The sequence below is a fragment of the Spodoptera frugiperda genome, chromosome 13 (genome assembly GCF_023101765.2).
Source record: "Spodoptera frugiperda isolate SF20-4 chromosome 13, AGI-APGP_CSIRO_Sfru_2.0, whole genome shotgun sequence".
NCBI lineage: Eukaryota > Metazoa > Arthropoda > Insecta > Lepidoptera > Noctuidae > Spodoptera > Spodoptera frugiperda.
Genome location: NC_064224.1, coordinates 1,385,602 through 1,402,819, shown reverse-complemented (window position 1 = coordinate 1,402,819; position 17,218 = coordinate 1,385,602). Strand labels below are relative to the sequence as shown.

The 17,218-nt window shown below is 36.6% G+C and overlaps 1 long non-coding RNA gene and 1 other non-coding gene across 2 annotated transcripts; both read left to right on the top strand.

The window, feature by feature from the left end:
- The first annotated feature begins 321 nt into the window (after positions 1–321).
- Positions 322–428, top strand: LOC126911353 (U6 spliceosomal RNA). The gene has a single exon (XR_007705891.1). It is a non-coding gene; the product is annotated as a U6 spliceosomal RNA (small nuclear RNA).
- A 7,736-nt stretch (positions 429–8,164) lies between these two features.
- LOC126911339 (uncharacterized) lies at positions 8,165–9,961 on the top strand. The gene is made up of 2 exons (XR_007705857.1): positions 8,165–8,419; positions 8,843–9,961. It is a non-coding gene; the product is annotated as an uncharacterized LOC126911339 (long non-coding RNA).
- Positions 9,962–17,218: the final 7,257 nt, after the last annotated feature.

The window sequence follows — 17,218 nt, the reverse complement described above, 5'->3', positions numbered from 1 at the left end:
GGCCAATCTGACCCTTCAGCTTTGTCAGGAGTGCGAGTAAATACGAGATATGGAACGTTGTCACCGATCGTGGAAAGGTTGATATGGCATTTTAACATGACGAGTGAAAGATGTAAGGATGATAATAAAACTATAGGTTAGCTGAAACCGTTACACTTTTCCATATCCACTTTTTTATAAGTGTGATATTTATCGATCCTTCACCCGTAATCGGAAGATATACAATTTCTATCATATATTATAGTATAGTCACTTGTACAATGCAAAACTCAAAATTAAGTTTACCCAGCAACATCAGAAACAGCTAGAGGTTATTCTGTAGTACTTGCTTTGGCAATACATATACTAAAATTAGAACGATACAGAGAAGATTAGCATGGCCCCTGCGCAAGGATGGCAAGAAAAATCTTGAAACGTTTCACATTTTTCAGCTGCGGACTATCTAGCTGATTTATCGGGGCTCTGGCTCGAAAATTAGGAGTAGGAACAGGGTGGTTTTTAGTCAGTAAGAGTCTGACAATGCCTCTTACCTCGCCCAAAGTTGGAGAAGTCATTGAATGATTTTCCCCCGCCAAAAATATTTTTTTTATTATCGCCCGCCATTGGTCTTCGCATGTTTCGAATTGACAATTATAGCAAAGCCTAGCACAACTTATTTTTAAGTCCTTCACACCTTACCACATCCCACCTTTCATAGCTCCAAGAAGTATCAAATCATGATCCGCTATTTGCGTACTTGTCGAACTCTCTAGATTGAAGGTCTGTTTGTATTGCGTTAACCTTAGACCTTCGTCCGATCCGCGAGGTCACGTCCTTCAAATGCGACAGATATTTGTGTCAATAGTTCCTCTCCTTTGCTCTTGGTTGTTGGTTTTTTTTAAAGGATTTCCACGGATGAATTGTTATAGGAATTGATAGTTTTATTGGTTCTCTGGTATTGGCTACTAGTTGAGAGTTTGGTATCTAAGTTTTTCTACTGTGAATTTTTATTGGTCTTTTGAAACGTTCTCGATTTGACACAACATGCTAACACATTGCTGATTTGGTTGCATGGTTGGGCCAGCGGCTGCCGCGCGTAGCGGGTTCGACTCTCCTCCTGTTGTTTCGGGTCTAGGTGCCATGTGTATGTAAACTTGTTTATTTATAAACATACTCACAACTTTAAAGAATATCTTAGTGTGGGGCAAAGTTTTTGATAAAAATAAACAATAGTGCTCTGGTGTCTAGAAATTCGGCAGTGTTCCACTCCGACAGAGTATGGTACCATTACATGTGGAGAGTAGATGACTGTAATTCCCTGTAGCTCCCTGTAAAAAACTGACATCCAGTTGAATCTAGTTCAGAACTAGTACACTAGTACTAACCCCAACCTAGTTGGAAAAGGTTAGGAGAAAGAAGGTTGACGTCACAAATAACCACACAGTATCCAGTTCAGAATGAACATGAATCAGTTGAGAAAACAACGGTATATGTGACGGTTGCGACCTTTATTAGTTTGCTAGGAATAGGTTAAAAATAGCAAGTTAGCCAGTTGAATGAAATACTATCAAATGTGACCCAGTTGTAGGGCAAGGGTCAATGCTGTGTTTGAGTGAATATGGGAGTGTAATGGGAACTTTGCTGTAAAAAATATTCCAAGATTGGAAAAAGATTGCATAATGAACAACTTCGTGTGGTCCAAAATTGAGATTTGCTTGCAAGATTGGATAAAGATGAACCACTTTGTATGATCCACAATATTTATTATTCTAGTAATTTATTCCATTGATAACACAGAGAAAATCTTAGCTTTTGAACTGTATAATTTATGTTTGTGTCTATAAATAAACACGCACTAAATGCCATTCCTTCATCATGGAGTTTTTTGCTCGTTCTTCTCCATAGGAATTTAGACTTTGGATTCTACTTCGGATCGTTAACAGATTTTTAATATTCTCCTTCGTAAATGCCAAAAATCGCCCTAATACCAAAACATAGCATTTATAACAAAAATCACTAGACAAGACTAAGGGCACTTTTCCACCAGAGATTTGCTATGTTACGTTGCTGTGAATGCTTTTGGCTTCCACCAATCACATTTATTGGTATACATAGCTGGGCACAAGTGGAAACGGGCTCAACTAAGATATTTTTTATGTGGAAAGATGCGAGCTATGGACGTATGCTATGGATGGCTTCCCTACAATCGATCGAGCGGCGCATCTTCCTCGCACAGCTACTTTGCGGCGGCGCATCTTCATAGCACATCTTACTCGCACCGCTACATAGCTTAGTATCAGTGGAAACATAGTTTCACAGCTTAGCTATTATATCCTCGCAGCATAGCTACATAGCACATCTCTGGTGGAAAAGCACTCTAAGACAGTAATTATAACTACGTCTATTGTGAGGGAATCTCTTGTTTTATTCATAAACTGCTATTAAGAAACCGTTCCAAGTCATTTACGCAGTGATTAGCTGGTCATCAAATACCCACCTCTGAGAGCGTACGAGGAAAACAGAAATAGGAGCTATCTTGAACCTTATTCCAATTTAGTTAGAGTTCATTGTGTTTATTTGTGAAATGTAGCTGTTCGTTTGGTTTATTTTCCGTGGGTGTGATGTTTGTTAAATGTTTGTTGAGATAGACGTATACACGGCATGAAGATAACGTGGTAATATTCGGCTATTGTTAAAAGCCTTGTTTTTTGAGGGACGAAAATCAGCCAATGACTTCTCCCGCCTTAGGTTAAAACCCTCGGACATTTTACAGATGATGACAGACAGACCCATTTTCAGATGAATCGAACCGACTAAGCGAGACATCTTGATCTGCAGTTGTGTGTACGACCTCTTGACCAAAGGCAATAATATGTAATGTCAGATATATTACCTAAACACTCTATAATTATTGATAGGCAAAGTAGCACGGAGTCTGGAATTGTGCCCAGTATATGGCAAAAGGCTCACCCCCTATTACATGGGACTTATAACACAAATGGTGAAAAGTGGCTGTATATTGGGTACCGTAATGTGCACCTTTGCCTACCCCTTCGGAGATAAAAGGCGAGACGTTGACGTTAACTTTATATAATATCTCAAATTCATCATATCTCTCTATTTATAGTCTTCCCAAGTTTGATACAGGTACGATTCTGCAGAAACATTCAGTGTGACTGTCTTAATTTAATTGTACATGTCATGTATAATGTAAGGAACGTGCTGCCATCTACCCACGCTGTTTCTGAGCTATTTTTGGTCATCATTTTCAATTAAGTAAACATGTATTATCTAAGAATACTTAGTGTGGAGATTTTGCTCCTGAAATAACTATAGTGATTTGATTGCAGAGAGTTTGGGATTCAGTATGAACAGCTTGTAACGGTGTTTTCCTTGATTATGGACCTCCTTTTACGTTAGGGACACATACATAGTGTCTCTCGTCTATTTCTAATTAGTATAAGCAGAAACAATGAAACACCAAAGTCAAAGTAAAAATTATTTATATCAAATAGACCGGGAAGGCACTTTTGAACGTCAAAGGAAGTATCGGTCAGTCCTCTAGTGAAGGTATCTCTTTTCTATAGTTTTGACATTGAATAATTATTGAGGTTTTATTTTTTTTTGGATTGTCGAAATTGCATTGACATTAAGATTAGTTTCAAGAGTAAGCGCCCAGCTCAAATATTTTTAAAGACACCTTTTAGACATGTCTTTCTACATAATTTTAGTAATTTCCAAGCGTTGCTATCCATAATATTCTCCCGTATATTTAGCCCAGGACTGGGCGTGGGCGAAGAAACATATCATTTCGTTAAGACAACATTACTACGTTGCACCGCTGCGCCGTGCGTGTCTTCTGAAATGTCGCCCTATAAGGAAACAAAGGAATATCACTCTTATACTGTTAAGGTTAGAAGATATTATTATGTGGGTTTAATCTTGGATTATTAGGTTATTGTGTTGTTGGAATAAAACAACAATAAGATAAATAATAAATGATATTACACGTTAATCTCTTAAATAACTAAATGAGGCCGGCATTTCCTATCGGACTACTCTGAGAAGAAATGCCGAAACAAACTCAGAGGTCATAGTCCAAGACTGAGATTAAGACATGCGCATACTGTGTATATTCTAGCCAGTCTAGGGCAACAGTAATATTAAATAAAAAAAATATTTAAAAAAATATTAATGCATCGAAAAGTGATAACCGCTTAGTTTTAAACCCATGTTAAAAGAATCTTTTAACTAGTCATGTGGTAATGTCAGCCTAAAATACATTTGTCCCTATCTCTAAACACCGAAAAAAGCCCAGTAATACTTTGTCCTACCCTAATCAAACCCGAGACCCCTTGTCTGACAGACGCACTTGCGACCACTCTACCAACGAGACATATAAGTATCATTCTCCGAAATCCGAAAAAACACCAAATTTCTTCCATTCTTCTTTACAAGGGAATTGTTTTAACAGCTTTTTGCTCCATATCGCTTCAACTTGACTTAATTCCCCGAATCTGTCTCCTAAACGCTTCCCCCCACTGCATCAGTGTGAGTGTCACATGTAACCACTACACGAGATTAATGATCCTTCCCTCGTACCCCCAGTGGTTCTGGTACTTATTCTGATGATATGTTTATTGTTACAGTTATAAGCTATCCTTTTCATATTTTTTGAAAGCGTGCTACAGTATTGTGGGTGCGTTTGATAAACATATGATTTCATAAGCATATTACACTCAGTTCCAAAACAAACTTCTTGGGTTAGCCGAGAGGAAATGTCTATTACTGACTAAAATCCACCCTGTTCCTACTCTTGCTTTTTGAGCCGGGGCACCGGTAAATCCGTGAGGGAGTCCGCAGCTCCGGAATAGAAATCAACCCTATTGGGCCCCATCTAAGGTACTGGGCCCATTTATGGTTTTAATGGGCGCTAGTGTTACAACTCTAGAGTATAAAATTTTACAATATCAATGCCCATCGATCGAAATTGTACGAGTATTCAAGAATATGCAGTGCCTATGTACCTTATATTGTTATATTCTTCCTTGTGTGTTTTATGTTGTGTACATAATAAATAAATAGCTTGGGAAAGTCAAAAATACAATACAATGTGTGTCGGTCTGTCATAAGATTATCTATTGTAGTCATTCTAATAGTATCTCGTTTCAGGCGATAGATTTTCACAAAGAAGAATTACTATACTATTACTGTAGAACCCACAGTTAACCACTATAATACCATCTAATAGACGAACTCCTAGTTTGAACCAATTAATCCAATAATCCAACTATATATCCTGAACCAAAAATAGTATCTCAGGGCCCTAATCGCAATATAACCACTTCATAAACAAACCCGTCAACAAAACCATCAATACGAAATACCTTCATTACTAAAATTAAGCCTTACGGACGTGTATCGGAATAACTTGGAGCAAACACTTAAATCCTTCAACTATAAAGTGGAGCACGCACAAGGATTAACCGATATCAGTACCCTTAGTACGACGTTTGTTGTGAAAACGAGACGAGAACACGATCGGCGCACTGATTGGCCGGCGCATATGAACCATCCAATCAGTACCCTTAGTACGATTTTGCTTCACGTCGAACGAAAACGAAATGAGAACGCATTCGGCGCTCTGATTGGCCGGCGCATATGAACCATCCAATCAGTAACCCTTAGTACAAGTTAAGCAGAAACCAAAACGAGAGTGCGTTCGGCGCTTTGTACTCTTAGTACGAGTATGCTTTACATTGGACGAAAACGAAATGAGAGCGTGTTCAGCGCTCTGATTGGCCGGTGCTAATGAACTAACAAATCAGAGTGCCGAACGCGCTTTTGTTTCGATCTCTTTAAACGTAATACAAACTCGTTCTTAGCCCGGATTGGCCGGAGCATATGAACGAACCAATCAGAGCGTCGGACGCGCTCTCGTTAAGGGTAAAGTAAACTTATACTAAGACCCCAGAACTCTATACGTTGCTCAACGATTAACACTGCTTATAAAAAGTAGTTGCGTTTAATGTTCAACGTTGCTGTTGCCGTTATTATGGCTAATTGAAAAGGGATGTGTGTTGTTTGGAGTTTATATCGGGAAATTGTTAATCGTTTCATCTGGATTAATATGTGGGTGATAGGATACAGCGGGTTTATTTAACCACTTTATTAACCGCTAGTAGAAATAGATATATTTGGATTATTCGTTTCCTGCTATGATATTTTATGTCAAGCTTTATTGTTGTTATTGTTAGTTGGCACTGAAACGTGACTAAAGATTAAGGATAATTCAAAATTTTGCGATGTTTTGATAAACTAAAACATAGAATGCAAAAACATAAAGAATTTAACCTTTTAACAGAAATAATGCAATAAAATGCTTACTAGTATACATATAAATCTAATTAGTATAATTATAATCAATAATAGAAATACATATATATTTTTGGTCTTAATTAATAAATGTTTTGACATTGAATTCTCTGAGCACGAGACTGACGGACATCTATTTTAATTTGACATTTAGCACTATCTGCATGTTATATATAATGTCTGTATTGTCCATTTGAATAAAAAGCTTTGAATTTGAATGTCCATAATGAATATACAAAGTCCGAACGACACAGAATTCCACATGAACCGAGTAACAGCCCAGAATACGCCTGTTCCAAGTAATGGAATCGAGAAGCCGACCAGATATATTAAAATGCTTGTCATCTGCCCGACGTATATGTCAGCGGACGACCCAACACAGCTGCTAACACAAAAAAACGCTAATGTACGTCATAGAATACGCGTTTTGTATGAACAGTACATTTAAACTTCTATGTACAGCAGGCAATGTATCCTTCACATATGTTAAACGAACGTTGACGAAGATGAATTAATTTTTCTATTCGGATCGGATTTTTATGGCAAAAAAATTGACTGAAGTGCTACGAATTAATGCGTTTCCCAGTTCAAGGGCTTTAAGTATTTTTGGAATTGGCAAGTGTTATAATGTTTGATGAATAGTTTTGGACGTATTTAATGATAGACGGGTGAAAAGATGTTTTGACAAGTGTTTGTATGTAAAAGAGTGGTTACTTCTGAAAAGGCGTATAAAAAGAGGCCTTTGAGTCTCTTTGCTTTGTGTTTATTTCAGTTTATGACGATAATAATAGAAGAGTGTGTGGCAGTTAGATAAATGGATGGAGATTGACACCGGCTCTTTTTTGTGTAAGTGTGGAAGAGCTATGCTTCGGCATGAATGGGTCGGCTCGATTAGAGAGATACCACGGCCTCACAGAAAACCGACGTGAAACAACGCTTGCGTTGTGGTTCGTTGTGTGAGTGAGGTTACTAGAGGCCCAATTAATCAATCCGAATCTTTCCAATCCCTGATTCCCCAACCATCCTTAAATTCCTAACCCCCAAAAGGCCGGCAACGGACTTGTAACGCCTCTGGTGTTTCTGGTGATCCGTCTACTCGTTTACCGGTTTATACCAATAGGACAGAGCTTGTAATATACGTATTCTATAAATAGCACCGTTTTTGATACGTCATATAATTCAACAACGTTTCAGGAAAACTCGATACACTTTTTTATAAAACTCCTCTTTAGCGAACAGTCAAGGCGAATTACTATGTTTATGAGCTAAGTCATATCTAATAGTATGTTATAAAATGGACCTAGTACTGGTATCATATTTACACTAACGTCATAGTAAGCTTGCGTCAAACTGAAAATTGAATCTTTACGATGCACGGGCGGTGACGCATGCAGTGTATAGTCGTCTAGATGAGTTTCATGAAACACACTGTATTGGATTTTGTTGCATCTTTAAAGGCTAGAAAATATCTTTTGAAAATGTTTTAGGTAACATTGTTTTTAGTGTTATTGTGTTATCTATAGGTGTTACGAGTTTACTATACTTAATTGTTTGGGTGTTATTCCTGGAGCTGCGGACTACCTAGCGAGTTTACCTTGACCTTTGATTCAGCTAAGCTATGTTTTGTATATGGAAAGATATGTGCTATGGATGGCTTTTCTACTATCGATACATCGTATTTTCCTCGCACGGCCACATAGCTTAGTAGGAGTATCAGTGGAAATGGTCACACAGTTTCACAACTTAGCTATTACATCTTCGTATTATATATAGCTATAGCACATCTCTGGTGGAAAAGCGCCATAAGGCGGTTGACTACATGGATAAAAGAAAGAGACTGGATTGGCCTTGTGGGCGGGCCACGCGCGCCGAGGGTGCGAGCGGACGTACATAGCGCTGTCATAACGCTCAAATGTTCATACTTACCGGCTAGCAATCGCTGTCATGTTTTGACAGCGTACGTATCTCCGCAAAAATATTATATTATGCCGTCTTGCGCTATTATAACGTGTCGGAAAAGAAACCAGGTGTGTAGCATAGCACGAGAAGGAATTTCTTTTCACCGGTAAGTCCAAAAACATAAAAATACGTGTGATATTTGTAATTATAACATTAGTATTATGAAATTTATAGACAAAAACGATATAATCGCAAGCAGACTAATAGTAATACATTGCTTGCGATAGATGAGTACAATCTTGCACTACGTGAGCAATCGCGCAATGTATGACGTCCATTGCGAGAGTCCCGAGTACCGAAACAAAAGCTCATTTCCACAAAATCTATGACATCAATAGTGTTGGGCAAATTTGTAATCAATGTCGATTGTTACTATGATACAGTCTATTATAATCAATAGCACACTTTATAATTTAAATAATAAGTATTATTTATTACGACTAATTAGTAATATAGATTTTGAGTGAGTTTTATGTTTTTATTTTTTTATAGAATGTGACATATGATTTATTTTAATATTATGTTTTAGGTTTCCAACAGATCCAGGTGTAACAAAATTGTGGATTGACACAACTGGTAGAATTAATTTTTTCTTTTTTCAAGTTCCACCACACAGATTAGAAACTGCGTATATTTTTATCTCCACCATATTTATACAGACATTGGTCTTAAAAACTAAGCTTATATAATAATTAATAGTATAATAAATTATGTAGCAAGTTACACGACCAGGTTTAAAACAATTGAAATGACAAGTGGTGGGATTCAGGAACCCAAACTAGGAAAACCTGTACTATGGGCTCCTGGATTCCTACTAAATGTAGCATATTTCGTTCGCAACATTTCGATGTTGATAATTACATAATAACAAAGTCAGGGAAAAGAAACTTAAAATTAGGCGTTTATCCGCACAATATCGCAATGTGTAATTCAATAAGTAAACTGATTTTATTTTAGAAAATTTTAAATTAGTCTCTTTAAATCAGTTTTTTTGTCTAAAAATGGCGATATTTAAAATATCATCTTTCGTAAATTTAAAAAATGAAATAATATAACCATGTTATTTCAATGTGTTCTGTACTTTATACAGATTATTGTAAATGTGAGAGCCCTGTAATTAGCTAAATTAGACTAGTAGAATGCATTTGTGTCAGCTTAGAGTTGTCATGCTCACTCAAAGGTCTCACTGGCGGTGGCACGGGCATTGGATCGTTCGATTCCCTGCAACATGGTTGAGTTGGGCGGTGCTGGTGTACGTGTCATGTTGGTGAACGAGCGCTGTCAACTGGGACTGGTCAGCTCCAGACTGTATTAATTTTGTTGTTCTTAAGGTTTTTTTTCTATCGCTTTGACTGAATATTAGTTTTACATTGTTCTCACATAGTTCAAGCAATCGATGCAAAGAAAAGCAATGTTATCAAGAATTGTATTGTGAATCTAATTGAAAAAGATCGAACGAACAGATCTTCGATCTTCTCCATAGGAATCTACACTTTGGAACTAGCAAATAGCTTCACTAGAGGGCTGACCGACAGACAGACGTTATTAATATTATTATATTTGCTTTGACGTTCAAAAGTGCCTATGATTTATTAATTTTTTTACTGATTTTTAACTTATTGAGTAATAAAATTGGTTTTAAAATTCAGTTATGTATTTTTTATTTATTTTACTTTTATTACTTGGTTTCTATTTCGCATGAATACAATTTCACAATATTCAACAATACTTGTAAAACAAAAACAAGATTACTTAAATTTTATCGATATCAACAATCGACCTTTGTCTCGCCCTAGCATACATGAGTTTTTATGCGTGTTAGAGTGTACGTCAAATGCAGTCATTGCGTTTGTGTGACAACCAATAGCAAATTCGAGATTTAAATGTGTGTTATTTATTTGTGGGGGTAATCCGCTCAGACATTGGTCTCTTGCTTGTAGTGAAATTAAAGGGTGGGAGAAACGGCGACACGCGTTCTGATACAAATCAGGAACTATTTCATTTCTACTCTCTTTATATGTTCTGTGGTTGACTACAATGCTTTATTATGATTAACGTCTGCACGTTTGAAAGTTTGAATATAATACGTTCAACCATTATGCAGTTAGTAAGAAAAGACTAATTTATCATTACGTTTCACAATGTTATCTTTCTGGAGCTGCATCAAAGGAAATACACTCATTGTAGTGTATACCAAGAACTATTGTTTAGTAGGACTTGCCAGAATTTGCACACATGGTAGGTTTGGAGATCGTGGTTTATTAAAGAGCGCTGCTTTACGGTCTCTGTGAAATGAATTATTCGTTAACTGTTAGTGTTACCTGTATGTCGCGGTGGCCCGGAGGTTTAAGACGCCAGGTTTTTCTATCTATTTTTTGAGGGTGGAAAATCATCCATTGGCTTCTCCCGCCTTGGGCGAGGCAAGAGGGAGTTACAGCCTCTAACTGACAACAAACCATCCCGTTCCTACACCTACTTTTCGAGCTGGAACCCCGCTAAACCCGCTAGGTAGTCCGCAGCTCTGGATCGAGGTTTGAAACCTACCAAAGGAAGAGTACCAATGTGTCTCTTTCCGAATTATATGTACTTACTAACATTATTTAAACGCCACTGACAAACAGTGAACGAAAACATCGTAAGGAAACCTGGGCTTTTAATTTCTGATTATAAGTTTGAAATTGCCAAACCACATTGAGCAAGTGTGGTGATTAATGCTCAAACCTTCTCCATATAAGAAAAGGCTTTGGTCAGCAGTGCCAAGCGAGCCGAGCAGAGCGAGTGAAACAGTGTGAGAGTAGCTAGTCATCAATAATACTCTGTAACAATACCTGTCAAAGACAGTAAACAACAATCTATTCCATTAACAATATTAATTCTTACATTTCTTAGAACATGTCATTGCTAATGTGTTTGGTTACTATTATTTTCACAGCAGCTTCCGAGAACATGCGTACGCGACGGAACGAGCGTGCGCAGTGACGGTGACGCGGTGCAACACAAAATAATGTGTGCAAGTTGCAGGTGATTTAGTTTAGAGTTATTTGTGATGAATGTTGATGCATGGTACAGGAAAAGGGGATTGATTATGTGACTGAAAGTACAGGATAAACCAACATTGGTTGCACTGTTGCTCTGTATGTTTTATTCCTTTTACAGTAGAATTACAGTAGAATAATGTGGATTGAAAGACAATGTAGTGACGATTAAAAGGGAATGTTACGATGGTTTGGACTTGTAAAAAGGATGTATGAAAGCAGATTTACGAAAGTATACAGAGCAGATATGAATGGGATCATCGATATGTCTACCAGATTGGCGATATATTAAAAAAAGGCCAATTTAAAAGTACTATTCACGGACAAGCATGCATGAAAAGACTGATGACTCTTGAGGAAGCGAAAGAGGTATGTAAGATTCGTAGCAATTAGCAATCTATTGTCACTGCCTATCCCCATGGGAGACAGGCGTGAAGTTGTGTATGTATGTATGTTTGTAGTAGACCCTAAGGTTTACTAGTACTACTACTAGTAGTATTGTCTACTCTGATTACTAGAGACTCTTCCCTGCCTACAATTTCCCCGTAAGGGTTAACTAAGGGACTATACAATTTCACAGCTACCGAACAGCAGCGCTCGTATCTGTCTGCCAAGTGTGGATGTTATGACGAAGCTTCTTATGTGGAACGGGTTCATAGTCCGGTAGTGGAAACTGGATGATGTTTGATATAAAAAAAACAAGAGTCACTTTTATCCGACAGAATAGATTTAATCACAATGTATTTATCATTTACTAGATTTTCGTTAGTTATTACTATTTCATCGTAATACAGACTTACAAAGTGATACATTACAGGTTTCCGAGAAAGATGCGTCCGCGACGACGAATAGCGTGCGCGTGCGCGGCAAATCAAAATGATTTCTGTGTAAACTGAAATTAATGTCACGATTGTGGCTGAAACTGTTATTATTTCAGAGAATAATGTGTGATGAATTATTAAATTGTGTTAGTTTGAGTTAGGAAGAGATTTTTTTTATTTCGAAGCTAGATTATTTTGGTTTTTTTATTGTTAAATATGTTTTTCGTTCTTCTTTGATCTGGAGAGTCACCTTTGTGGATTATATTATCTATATATCTATGCATATAATAAAACGGTAGTAGTGTTAATTCTGCACATTTCAAAAGTTAGCTTGATGATTGTAATTTTTGTTACTCAATGATGTCAAAATGACTGAAGGGATCCGGATGAAATTTGAACAGGGGTTGATTATGGTTTGGAATATCACTTAGGACTTTTTTATCCAACCCGAAGCTATTTAAGAATCAGTATTAACGGTACTTCAAGACTCTAGACATAAATTAATTATAAGATATAGGTATACAGTATATCACTACCAAAAATTTTGTGCCAAAAACTAATTCACATACATTTGTATGCCAAAAAAAATGACTTATCCTATCATTTGATTTACTTTATTGACTATGACCTGTATACCCAAGGATTTATAGACGGTATGAGTCCAAAATAAACATCAATACTATAATAAATCATGTGAACTGCTTTACGTAATAAGATTAACGTCTGTCATATTGGAATTAACTGGGTATGATGTGGACTGGGTCATTGGGTAGGTTCGGTGCAGAAGTATGGGTGTTTCTGGTGTTTTAATTTGAGTCAGTATTGTAAGGAAGGTGCTGCTTTTTGGGATGTTTGTTAGTGGTACAAGTTAAAGAATTCCATCATAATTTCGTGAAAACATGGGAGATGGGACTTTAAAGTTCATTTAAGATTCTGCTAATCATGTACGGTTGTAAATGATTATCAGAATCTATGCATAGTATATGTAAGAAACCCGCGATTCCGAGAAAATATTGTTCTAACTTTCCTCAATAGATGGCGCTTTTTATTTAAGACCGTTTTCTGAATCGCGGTATCGAGATTCACCGTCAATAGTACCGAATGTTAACGTGTTGCATTTTGTTGCTCCACAGAAGTCAGCTGCAGCTTTACAGTAATACCAAACCCGCTTAGCTCAATTAGTGAGAATTTCAAAATTGAATAAGTATTTTTTTTTATTTCATATAATTAAGTGTCAATTGTACAATTGGCTTTTTGAACTTTTGCGATGTCATTATGGACCTTCTGTTTTATCCCTTTTACTAATAACGAGACGACTAGACACAGCGGCGGCAGGTGCTCCACTGTCTCCTACGGCCTAAAATCACACGAACAGGTGCTAAAAGCTATACATTTCAAACGACAACTAACACTACTTTACTATACATTGCTCGTTCACACTAGACACAAGACTTGCAAGTCTTAGAAAAGCCAGCAATGGATGTTGAATTTAGTGATACCGTCGTTTGTTTTATGGAGTTTGGTGTCGGATGGAGTGTGGATGGTGTCCAAAGCAACACGTTTTGTACTGAGGGCTATATTTCAAATTATATAATTTATGGCATTGCCAAAATCACTGAGGTGTCTCCCTATATTTATACACTTGTATTACACCGTTTAATCTTAAAGTCAGTTGGCAAATTATGTTTATTTGATCTAAAATTGTGAGTTATGATGTAGTTGTTGTATTTATGTGATGTTTATTTAGATTTAGTAGGCTGTTGATAGGAGTATAGTAATAGAGTCGACGGTAGATAAATATTTTTGTGTTATAATAATTTGGTCCTATTGCAAAACCGTTTTTTTTTATGGTGAGAAAATCCTCCAATGACTTCTCCCGCCTTGGGCGAAGCAAGAGGGAGTGTAAAACTCTTACTGACTAAAAACCACCCCATTCCTACTCCGGCTTTTCGAGTCGGAGCCCCGGTAACCCGCTAAGTAGTCCGCAGCTCCGAAATGGAGTACCTCTAGGCTACGAATTATAAACTAAGAATTCATCATTATCGCCATTGACAGTTGGAAAACGTCCACTTCTGGATAAAGGCCGCCCTCTTAATCCGCCACGCCGAACGACAGCTGGCCACCAGCATCCACTGGCTCCTCCGCAACACTGACGATGTCATCGGTCAACCTAGTGAGAGGTCTGCCCACGCTTCGTCGTCTGATCCATGGTCTCCACTCGATTTCTTTTCTAGCTCAACGACCGTCAGTCCTTTGAGCGATGTGGCCTGCCCATAGCACATAAAGTGAGAATAACAATATGTAAAAAATCTTAAAGTAATAGAATGAATTAGAGCAAAATTCTTCTTTCATCTTCACAATAATTCACATGATAATACATTGTAGGTGTTACCTAGTACAAATAATGTAGGAAAACTGTTTAAATCGCAACATTTCTCAACAGACAGTAGTTTCTGTGAAGCTACTCAGCTTTAAGGAAAACACTCGATACTAATAGTTGTAGGAAGTGTGTGCCGACAGATTTTTATTTGTTGTTTTCCTCTAGGACATAACTTTTGTCACAGTTTATGATAGCTCGGTTAAGAGACCCTTTTCAATGGTACACTTTGGTCGTATGACCAACGAAACAGTTGTTTGGTCGACTGCCTCGTTGCTCGAGTGGTCGCAAGTGCGTACGACAAGGGGTCTTGTTTCGATTCCCGGGTTGGGCAAAGTATTACTGGGCATTTTTAGGTTTTTCAAAAATTTCTCAGTAGTAGCACGGAGTCTGGAATTGTGCCCAGTATATGGCAATAGGCTCACCTCCAATTACATGGGACTTATAACACAAATGGTGAGTGGATGTAAATTGTATAGCGGCATTACGTGCCATAATGTGCACCTCTGCCGACCCCTTCGGGGATAAAAGGCGTGACAGACTACCTCCTTCAATTTCAAGTCTTAATTTTGGAGAGATTGTGGAATATGTGCAGTGCCATGACATAACTATGATGGTATTCTGCAATCTGTAGCGTGACCAAATTTGGTTAAATTGTACATACAACAAAAGAAGTTAAGTATCTGACGTTCATTTCTGCGTTTAGTCTTGGATAGTTCTCACTTGGTTGCTCTCGACATCAATGTTACACAAGTTGTCGCACGATCATAGCTTCCTAATGTACAAGTGCTCTAACTAGTTTGACATTCGATTTTCCCAATATGGCTGCCGAACATTTTAGCGGGAAACGAGATAAAGTTCATTGACCTGTGTTCGAAATAGATATCCGCACGTATTTGTTCTTTGATCGAGATATCGCTGTAACGAGATACGAAAATAAATGTTTTATTTTATTTCTTACACATTATTTTAACTATCTATAGGGGCAACTACCCAATTGCTAGCACTGCACCAAATTATCAGCACTCTGAATAAATCGACCAATTCTAAGGTTTTCACTTACTAATTTGGGTTTCCACACTTATAAATAAATAAATGTATGTTTTTGGAATCCTGCTATTGGGAAAATCATACTTTTTAGACCTCAAATTGATGGAAATTATGTAAACAAACATTTGTGTCTTGCAGTTTCTTCTGTTTTTGCCTATTTCTTGTGATCGCCGTTAAGGTCACGTGTTTACATTTTATGATATATCGTATCTTTTACAAATTTAATATTGAAACTACTGATTTCTCTGATATTTGAGATAATTTTTGATGATAATCTGAAGAGTAGAATTTGAGGTTTTGGTGATTAATTGGTAAAATAGGTAGTGCTGATAAATGGATCGAATATTTTGTAAATTCTAAATTATCAGCACTGGTGATGATAAATGGAAAAAAGTACATAAATACTAATTTCATATTTTTTAATGTAAATTATGTTTATTTTATGCAAAGAATTGATTTTGCTTTGTAAAACTAGTTTATACCATCAAAATCCAAATGTTAGCATGGTGCTGATAATTGGATCAGAAGCATGCTGATAAATTGGTTTCCCTAGAATATCATCATCTCCTCTTATTTCTTTCTATTTATTTTTTCTCTTCTTATTTTTTGTTTTATTACCAGTATTATTAGCAGAGATTTTGTAGATGGTATGCAAGTTACGACAACTTTAGAGATTATTTTAGTAGTGCGTAATTACTATGTCTTGATAATCAACAATATTTACTAACACCAGTCAGATTACAGGACATTTTGATTACTGAAAAACCATCTGAACGGAAAGGTGTTAAAAAAAGAGATTTACTTGGCCATCGTACGTAGGTAATCGTGCAATAGACCATCGTAATTCATTGTCATGAAATAGACTAAACAATTTAATACGAGAAATGTCAACAAAAGTAGGTATACTTGTGTTTTCATGCGATGGCCAAGTCAATCTATTTTATTTAAAACGTAAAATTAATGTAATATTGATATGATAACAATTTACATTATAACTTAAGACAGAAGGTCTCTTAAGTAGAAATTAAATAAAATAACCGACTTGGTATTACTTACATGGATCTCACATTTTTTTACGGTAGGTACATAATAAACTGATGAGGTGCGCGACTTGGATTTTTTTACAGAATGTTTTTGATGGTATCTCACTTCTTTTTGTAGATTCAATTATTTCATTAAACAATAAAATGTAACTGCATCAATAACTTTGTAATCTCATACATTTATATGGGTTTACAAAGTTATTGGTGTGATGAAATTGTAACTGTATCAATAACTTTGTAACCCCATACATTTTTATAGGATTACAAAGTTATTGATGCAGTTGATGTATCTAAAAAACTGGACTGAATTTACAAAATATTTGATTTTTCCCCTGATATAGGTACTAAATACTAATTTTATTCAAAAATTTTAAGCTTCTATGTCTGTTAAAAGTGCTTTATACTTTTGATGATCTGTCAGTCAGTGACAAAATTTCGAAACTTTAACATGTTATAATTCTTAAAGTAATGGTTAAAATTTAATGAAAATTCAAATATACCATGTTTGTATAATGCCTGCTTAGTATTTGAAAATTCAGGCTTTTTGTTTAATCCACAATGAAGTTATAGGCGGTCGAA